This window comes from Choloepus didactylus, chromosome 10 (assembly GCF_015220235.1).
Source record: "Choloepus didactylus isolate mChoDid1 chromosome 10, mChoDid1.pri, whole genome shotgun sequence".
In the NCBI taxonomy this organism is placed as follows: Eukaryota; Metazoa; Chordata; class Mammalia; order Pilosa; family Megalonychidae; genus Choloepus; species Choloepus didactylus.
The window spans coordinates 115,794,916-115,805,090 of NC_051316.1; positions in this window are offsets into that span (position 1 = coordinate 115,794,916).

Below are 10,175 nucleotides of genomic sequence, written 5' to 3' on the forward strand. Positions count from 1 at the left end.
TTGTTCAGTGTACTCACATTGCTGTGCTACTATCACCCAAAATTGTGTTCCAAACTTCTCACTCCTGTATTTTCCTTTCTGTCTGTAGTGCTCCCTTTAATATTTCCTGTACAGCAGGCATCTTTTTCACAAACTCTGTCATTGTCTGCTTTTCAGAGAATATTTTAAGCTCTCCTTCATATTTGAAGGACAGTTTTGCTGGATATAGGATTCTTGATTGGTGGTTTTTCTCTTTCAATATCTTAAATATATCACACCACTTCCTTTTTGCCTCCATGGTTTCTACTGAGAAATCTGCACATAGTCTTATCAAGTTTCCTTTGTATGTGATGGGTTGCTTTTCTCTTGCTGCTTTCAGGATTCTCTCTTTGTCTTTGATGTCTGATAATTTCATTATCAAGTGTCTTGGAGTAGGTCTATTCAGATCTATTCTGTTTGGGGTATGCTGTGCTTCTTTGATCTGTAATTATATGTCTTTCATAAGAGATGGGAAATTTTCATTGATTATTTCTTCTATTATTGCTTCTGCCCCTTTTCCCTTCTCTTCTCCTTCTGGGACACTCATGCCACATACAGTTATGCACTTCATGTTGTCATTAAATTCCCTGAGATGTTGCTCATATTTTTCCATTCTTTTTCTTATCTGTTCTTTTTGTGTAAGATCTCAGGTGCCTTGTTCTCCAGTTCCTGAGTGTTTTCTTCCACCTCTTGAACTCTGCTGTTGTATCTCTCCATTGTGTTTTTCATCTCTTGTGTTATGCCTTTAAGTTCCACAGATTCTGTCAGTAGTTTTTTCAAACTTTCAATTCCTACCTTATGCTTGCCCAGTGTTTTCTTTTTAGCCTTCATCTCTTTTGCTGTATCTTCCCTGAACTCATTGACTTGGTTTTTGATATGATTTAGCATATTTCTTTGAAAATCTTTAATTGGTTGTTTCATTAAAGTGAAACAATATCTTAAGTCTATCTTAATTGAGGTGTAAGTTTGTTCCTTTCACTGGACCATATCTAGTTTTTCCTAATGTAATTTGTAGTTTTCTGTTGTCTAGGCATCTGGTTTCCTTGGTTACCCAATCAGATTTTCCAAGACCAGACCAGGTTCAGGTCTCAGAGTGGGGCTATATTCAGAGTCAAGTTTCCCTGAGGGTGTGTCTTAGAAAATTGACAGACTTTCCTGTGAGGCCTCTAGCTGCTGTGCATTTCCTAACCTGACCAGCAAGTGGTGCCTGTCAGACTGTCACTCCCAACTGGTGAAGGAGTTGTGGCCCCTTTAATTCTTAGCTTAGTTTGCTTCTGTTTTGATTGTTTTCCCCCAGGTCCTGGGGTCTGAGTTTTGAAGGGAGGGCTGGCAACTAGAGCTGGGCCCCACCTCCTTCCTCTTAGGGAAGATACACCCCCTAGGGAGTTATCTTCTGCATTTGAATAGCCCCTTTGTGTCTCTAACTCTGTAACTCCACCACTGTCTGGGTCAGAGTGCTGTGAACTAAAAATACCACTCTGGTTGAGAGAGAGAAAAAAGGAAAGAAAGCCCCCTTTCAGAGCCAGTCCATGGTTTCCTGGTTTCGTCCTTTGGTCAGATAGAGCACTGGTCCTCTGGGCTCCCTCTCCTGGGGCACTGGTGTCCTCTGGCTCTCCAAGGCCAGTCTCTAAAAGCCCCCATTTTTTTCCTTTAAAAAATTTTTTTTCCATCAGCCCCACTTCCCCTCCACTGGGAGTGACCTCAGGGTACTTTGCTGCTTGTTAGGTTTTTGTGTTTGTAGCTTGTATTCAGCAGTCCACTTTTGTTAATTAAAACCCCAATTGGAGCTGGGCTGAGGTGTATTCGCTCACTCCAGAGAATGCTGCTTTCCCCCACAGTGAGGTTTTGCAACTCAGCCTGCTGTGGGGGGAGGGGGCTCCTGGCATGAGTCCACAGTTTTTACTTACAGATTTTATGCTGCAATCTCAGCCATTCCACCGAATTCAGGTTGGTGTACAATATGTGGACAGTCACACTTGTCCCCCAGCAGTTGTTCCAGATGATTTACTAGTTGTCCTTCATTGTTTGTTAGTTGCTCCAGGGGACTAACTAAATTCCACACCTCTCTATGCCACCATCTTGCCCCTCCTCTCTCCATGTTTTTATGCTCCTCTATTATTAACTTCTAGTTACAGTGTCATACATTTGCTCTAGTTCATGAGAGAGATTTCTAATATTTGTACAGTTAATCACGAACATTGTCCACCACAAGATTCACTGTTTTATACTTTCCTATCTTTTAACCTCCAACTTTCCTTCTGGTGACATATGTGACTCTGAGATTCCCCTTTCCACCACATTCACAGACCATTCAGCACTGTTAGTCATTCTCACAATGTGCTGCCATCACCTCTGTCCACTTCCCTAGTTGAACATTCTGCTCATAATAAGCAACTGCTCCCCATTCTTCAGCCCCACTCTATATCCTGGTAACTTATATTTCATGTCTGTGAGTTTATATATTATAGCTACTTCATATCAGTGAGACCCTGCAATATTTGTCCTTTTGTGTCTGTCTTATTTAATGTAATATGGTGCCCTCAAGATTTCTTCATCAACCATTTTTTAAGACAGTTTTGTTCATACACCATACATTCCTTCCTAAGTAAACAATCTATGGTTCCCTTTATAGTCACATATTTATGTATTCACCACCGTCACCACTATCTATATAAGGACATCTCCATTTTGTCCACAAACAAGGAGGAAGTGTCAAAGAAGGTAGAGAAACAAAAGAGAAAAAAAGAGAAAAAAAAATGACAGCCAGGAAGTGACAAAAGGAAAGGTAGCATTAAACCAAAGTAGAATAAAGAGACAACATCACTAATGCCAAGAGTTCCATACACCTTCCCTATTCCCACCCACCGCCCCACCCCATATGCATTTAGCTTTGGTAAATTGCCTTTGCTACATTAAAGGAAGGATAATACAATGTTCCAGTTAATTATAGTCTCTAGTTTGCATTGATTTTATTTTTCCCCCATCCAACCCTATTTTTAGCTCCTTACAATGTTGACATTCATTTGTTCTCCCTCATGTAAAAACACATTTCTACTTTTTATCACAATCGTTGAGCACCCTAGGTTTCACTGAGTCATACAGTCCCAGTTTTTATCTTTCCTCTTCCTTCTGGTGTCTCACATGCTCCTAACCTTCCTCTTTCAGACATACTCACAATCATCTTTGTTCAGTGTACTCACATTGCTGTGCTACCATCACCCAAAATTGTGTTCCAAACCTCTCACTCCTGTATTTTCCTTTCTGTCTTTAGTGTTCCCTTTGGTATTTCCTGTAGAGCAGGTATCTTGTTCACAAACTCTGTCATTGTCTGTTTTTCAGAGAATATTTTAAGCTCTCCCTCATATTTGAAGGACAGTTTTGCCAGATATAGGATTCTTGGTTGGTGGTTTTTCTCTTTCAGTATCTTAAATATATCACCCCACTTCCTTCTTGCCTCCATGGTTTCTGCTGAAATCTGCACATAGTCTTATCAAGCTTCTTTTGTATGTGATGGATCACTTTTCAATTGCTGCTTTCAGGATTCTCTTCTTATCTTTGACTTTTGATAATCTGATTATTAAATGTCTTGGCATAGGCCTATTCAGATCTCTTCTGTTTGGGGTATGCTGCACTTCTTAGACCTGTAATTTTATGTCTTTCATAAGAGATGGGAAATTTTCATTGATTATTCCCTCTACTGTTGCTTCTGGCCCTTTTCCCTTCTCTTCTCCTTATGGGACACCAATGACAAGTACATTTCTGCATTTGGTTTTGTCCTTAAGTTCCTAGAGACATTGCTTATATTTTTCCATTCTTTTCTCAATCTGTTCTTTTGTGTGTAGGCTTTCAGGTGCCTTGTTCTCCAGTTCCTGAGTGTTTTCCTCTGCCTCTTGAGATCTGCTGTTGTATGTCTCCATTGTGTCCTTCATCTCGTGTGTTGTGCCTTTCATTTCCATGGATTCTGTCAGTTGTTTTTTTTTAACTTTTGATTGCTACCTTATGTACACCCAGTGTTTTCATTATATGCTTCATCTCCTTTGTCATATCTTCTCTATACTTTTTAAATTGATTTAGCATTAGTTGTTTCAATTCCTGTATCTCAGTTGAAGTGTAAGTTTGTTCCTTTGACTGAGCCATAACTTTGCTTTTCTTAGTGTAGATAGTAGTTTTCTGTTGTCTAGGCACCTGGTTTCCTTGGTTACCCCAATCAGGTTTTCCTAGATGAGAATGGGCTTAGATCTCAGAAGGCGGCAATATTCAGTATAAGGTTTCCCTGAGGTTGTGTCTTAGAAGACTGATACACCCTTTGCGGCCTCAAGCTACTGTGCTTTTCTGCCCAGCAGGTGGCACCTGTCAGCCTGTCACTCCAGAGTGGTGCAAGAAGGTGTGACCCATGACGGTTTTTCCCCAGGCTCTGGGGTCTGGTTCTGAATGGAAGGCAGGTAGTAGAGCTTGGCACCACCTCTTTCCTCTTAGGGAAGATGAACCCCTGGGGAGATATCATTTGCATTTGAATAGTCTCTCTGACTCTGCTATCTCCACCCTTGTCTAGGTCAGAGAGCTGGGAACTGAAAATGCCTGAAGCTTTCTCCACTGAGCAAAAAAAGGGACAGAAATCCCCTCTTCAGGGCCACTCCACAGCCACCCTCAGTTTCACCTGCTGGCCAGAGATAGCATTCAGTCCTCTGGGCTCTCCCTCCCTCCCAGAGAGGTCCTCTAGCTCTCCAAGGTCAGTTGTCACCAAAAGCCTCTGACTGCTTGTTGGCAATTCATAGCTTGTACTGAGCAGTCAACATTTGTTAATTAAAACCTCAGTTGGAGCTGGGTTGAAGTATATTTGCTTGTTCAGAGAGTTCTGCTCTCTAGCACAGGGAGGCTTTGCAGCTTGGGCTGCTGTGGGGGAGGGGCTCTTGGCTTCGGTCCTCACTTTTTACTTACAGATTTTATGCCATGATCTCAGGCATTCCTCCCAATCCAGATTGGTTTATGATATGTGTGCTGTCACATTTGTCCCCCAGCAGTTACTCCAGTTTATTTACTTGTTTCTCACTGTTTATTAGTTTTTCCAGGGGAACTAACTAGCTTCCACTCCTTTCTATGCTGCCATCTTCTCCTGACCCCCATTTGTTTTTTATGTGCTGTTGGATTCAGTTTGCTTGATTGTTGTTGTTGTGTGGGTTTTTTTGTTTGTTTGTTTGTTTGTTTAGGATTTTTGCTACTTCATTCATAAGGGATTTTGGTCTGTAATTTTATTTTCTTGGGTAGCTTATCTGGCTTTGGTATTAGGGTGATATTGTTCTTATAAAGTGTGTTAGGAAGTGTTCTCTTTAATTTTTTTAAGAGTGTGATCAGGATTGATGTTAATTCTTCTTGGAATGTTTGGTAAAATTTACCAGTGAAGCTGTCTTGTCCTGGACTTCTTTGTTGGGAGGTTTTAGTTACTTATTATTAGTCTGTTGAGAATTTCTATTTTGTCTTGAGTCAGTATAGATAGTTTGTGTGTTCCTAGGAGTTTTCCCATTTTATCTAGGTTTTCTAGTTTGTTGGCATACAGTTATTTATAATATCCTCTTATAATCCTCCCACTCCCACCCCTGTCCCATGGGTTTGGTGTAATGTCCTCCCTTTTGTTCCTAATTTTTAGTTATTTGTCCCCTCTCTCTTTTTTTCTTTGTCAGTCTAATGAACAGTTTGTTGATTTTATTGATCTTTTCAAAGAACCAAATTTTGCTTTCATTGATTCTGTTATCTTTTTATTCTCTATTTCATTTATCTCTATTCTAATCATTGTTATTTCCTTCCTTCTGCTTGCTTTGGATTTATTTTGTTCTTCTTTTTCTAGATCATCCATGTTCCAGTTTGCTAATGCTGCCATTATGCAAAATACCAGAAATGGATTGGCTTTTAAAAAAGTGATTTATTTGGTTACAAAGTTACAGTTTTAAGGCCATAAAGTGTCAAGGTAAGGCATCAACAACAGGGTACCTTCACTGAAGGGTGGCTGATGGCATCCAAAAACCTCTGTTAGCTGGGAAGGCACATGGCTGGTGTCTACTTGCTCCCAGGTTGTGTTCCAAAATGGCATGCTCCAAAGTGTCAGTATCACCTTCCAATGGCTGTCTTCAAAATGTGTCTCTCAGCTGCAGCTCTTCTTCAAAATGTTACTCTCAGTTGCTCTCCAAAATGTCACTCACAGCTGCTCTGAGGCCCTTGTCTGGGAACTCCTTTATATGACTGCAGTGATCCAATTAACACCCACCCTGAATGGCCAGGAAAACACCTCCATGGAAGTTATCCAATCAAATGTTTCCCTCACAGTTGATTGGGTCACATCTCCATGGAAACACTCAATCAAAGAATTCCAATCTAATCAACACTAATATGTCTGCCCCCACAAAACTGCATCAAAGATAATGGTGTTTTGGGGGCCATAACACATCCAAACTGGCACAATCCGGTTGTGAGGTTAGGGCTCTGATTTGAGATCTTTCCTCTTTTTTAATGTAAGTATTTAGGGCTATAAATTTCCCTGTCAGCACTACTTTTGCTGCATCCCATAAGTTTTGGTGTGTTATGTTTTTGTTTGCATTCTCCTCAGATATTTCTTAATTTCCCTTGTGATTTTTTCTTTGACCCTTGGTTGTTTAGAAGTGTGTTTTACATTTCCACATATTTGCAAATTTTCCATTTCTTCCCTTTATTGATTTCTAGCTTCATTCCATTGTGGTCAGAGAAAATACATTGTATGACCTCATTATTTTAAGTTATTGAGACTTGTTTTGTGTCTTGTAGAAAGACTGAGAGAAGAAAGTGTGTTCTGATGGTGTTGGGTGAAGTGATCTATATATGTCTGTTAGTTCTAGTTGGTTTAGAGTATCGTTCAAGATTGCTATTTATTTACTGTTCTTTGGTCTAGAAATCCTATCCTGAGTGGTGTGGTCACTAGAGCAGATACTTACAGGTAAAGGTTGTGGGTTTTTATGGTTACAGCATGCCAGCCTGAGCACCAGATCCCACAGATCAGAGACACACATGTCTGCTAACAAATGTGCCTGCACATGGTTGTGATGTGCTAAAGCATGGGGCTCAGAGTAGGTTTTCCTTCCCTGGGTCTGAGAGTGTCACATAACTATGATGGAACTCAGAAGCCCATGGCTGCTCACTTCTGTTTCCCAGGCTGTACAACTGACAGAGACATCATTTTCCTCCTCCCACCCTGGCTAAACTGCCTAATTGACACAGTAATGTCTCTGCTAAAGCTCTGAGCCTTTGGAAATTCCATGCCCCCTGAGGGTCTGGAAGAATGCTGATGCTTAGGTTTCATATTAATGTGTATTTTCTCTCATCTACAAATGCACCCTGATATCCTCCACATTGGGGGCTGGGGTTGGGAGCCTGAAGGTTTCATTTCTGCTTTGCCAGCTGGCTCCATGATAAGCTCTGTCAACAGGGGGGCACTAGTGGGAGAGAGACTTGCTCCTTCCTGCCAGCTTCCTGCTCCTGTGAGTCAGCCCAGCCCCCATTCTTCACCAGAGTAGTGGCTCTGCCTCCTGTAGAAGCAGCTGAATCTGGGCTGCAGTTGTCTGACCCTCACAGTTCCAGCTTCATCATGTCCAGCTGGCCAGCATCTCCTGCTCAGAGGTCTGAGATTCCATGACATGGGGTCCCTCTTCTACATTTCAAAGCTTTAATAATTACAGCATCTTCCCTTTGTCTCCTCAGCTCTAGAGATGCAGCTGTTTCCTGTAGTTAGCTACCTCTGTAATACCTTATGAGTTTGCTTTCAAAACTTAGTTAACAATTTTGTACCTTGTGAGCAACTCTTTATGTTAAATACACTCTTCAAGTGACTGAGGTGGCTTCTGTCTCCTGACTGAACATTGACAGCCCTAACTCTTCCTAGCTGTATGGCTGTATTAGGCAGCTGGGGCCAAGTTATGCTGTGGTAACAAAACAACCCAAACCACAGTGGTTTACAACAATAGAGATTTGCTTCACACTCACGGTATGTGGCTGGCCACAGCTCTGGGATCCAGGCCCGGGGGTAGCCCCTAACAGGAACATTGCCATTTCAGTAGCAGAGGGAAAAGAGGAGATGGTGGGACCTGAAAGAACACTTCTGCTTCAAAATGGCAAGTGTCATTTCTTCTTGTATTTCATTGGCCAAACAGGCCACATGTTCAAGTCTGATATCAGTGGGACAGAAAGTGCCACCCCCATAAGGAGGAGCTCTTTCAGGGGAGAATGCAAACATGTTGGAGGAAAATACACTCAATTTCTCACAGTGATCTTGAGCAAAATATTTAACTCCTCTGAGTCTCTTTCTTTGTCTGTATAATTATAGTAACTATTTGTATTATTACTTAAGATTGCATTTAGCTGTGTGTGTCAAAAACCAAAATGACTGTGGTTTAAATAAAAAAGATTATTTAACACTCAGGTAAAAGTCCAGGACAGTGGCTCCAGGTTGATATGGAGCTCCATGATCATCAGGGACTCAGGCTCCTTCTATCTTGGTGCACAGCCATCCATAACAGAGGCTTTCTCCTTATTATCTAAGGTGGCTGCTCAAGCTCCAGCCATCAAACCCACATTCCAGTCAAATGAAAAGAGAAAAGAGAAAGAGTATGCTGCCTTCCTTTACTGACACTTCCTGAGTTGCAAAAACCACTTCCACTTATATTCCGCTGGGCAGAATTTAGCCACACATGTGCAAGGTGCCTGGCACATAGAAAGCTCTAAACACCTGATAGCTTTTTATTGTTTTTGTTGTGATTACCCATTACCAGGAAAGAATTTGCGAAGTCTTGTGGGAAAGTCCAGTACAAAATGAATAAATGGTTCAGGACAGAGCTGAGGACCATTGCTTGGATTCACTGGAGCACATGGTGAGATTCTTCAAGAAGCTTGAGATTTATTGCTGCTGCTGGAGAGATCCCCAAACCATGTGATTTACAGACTCAGCCTTAGATTAGGGGCTCAGTTCATCCTGGGCAAATTGACTGTACAAGTAGCCAAGGGAAGAAGCACACAGGGCAGAGTCCAGGAACGGGGCCAAAGGCGGAGCATCCATCATCCTCTCCCCCTGGAGTCATGAACGTGTTCCTCTCTCAGCACTGATAGGTGACAATACGCACAGAGTATTGCTAACCAGGGAAGCTCACCCAAACCTTGCATCCAGAGTCTTATCGGGACTCCGTTACCTAGGCATGATTGATTGCCAGCATGGCTGAACTCAGTCTCTAGTCTCTCAGGAGGTCAAGTTGCATGACCCAAAGCCTCCACTCTGAATTGCCTTGTTGGTCTTTCCAGTGTGGCCAGTTGCTACCCTATATTATATTGTTGGACTATCCAGTGTGATTCCAAGCCCCAGGCAAGCCAAGCCAATCCGATCAGGCATGACATTCCAAGGGCTTAGAGATGAACTCTCAGAAACCAAGGGCAAAGACAAAGCCAGTTTTGGGGCAAGGTCAATTCTTCATTACCCAGGGCCTATACTAAAAAGAGTCCTGGCCCTCAAGCACTGGCCCCTCTGGGAGCTGGTTTCTGGTACGGTTGTCCCTCTAGGGGTGAATGGCCAGGGGTGACCATCAATGGCAGCAATCAGCAGACACCCTGGACTTCGACTTTTACTGAGAGCTTCAAGGTGGAGAGAGGGAGCACTGGCAGGTAGGCAGCTGCTGGAGATGGCTCAGTGGTGCCCATCAGCAGCCAGCAGCCCCCACGGTCAACCCAGAGAGCACAGCAGGCATAGGTGGGACCCCAGAAGGAAGCAGACCCACCCCAAAACCACCTCTGGGATCAAAAACACACATCTGAACAAACCATGTGTCCACCAAGAGATGGACGGATAACCAAAACATGGTATATCTGTACAATGGATTATTATTCATCCGTAAAAAGGAATGAAGTTCTGATCCATGCTACAATATAGATGAGCCTTGGAAACATTATACTAAGTGAAATAAGCTAGATACAAATGGGCAAATAGTCTATGATATCACTGATATGAAATATCTAGAATAGGCAAATTCATAGAGACAGAAAGTAAAGTTACCAGGAATGGGGGTGGGGGGGATGGGGAGTTATTGCTTAATTGTTAGAGTTTCTGTTTGGGGTGATGAAAAGGTTTTGGTAATGGATGGTGGTAATGGTAG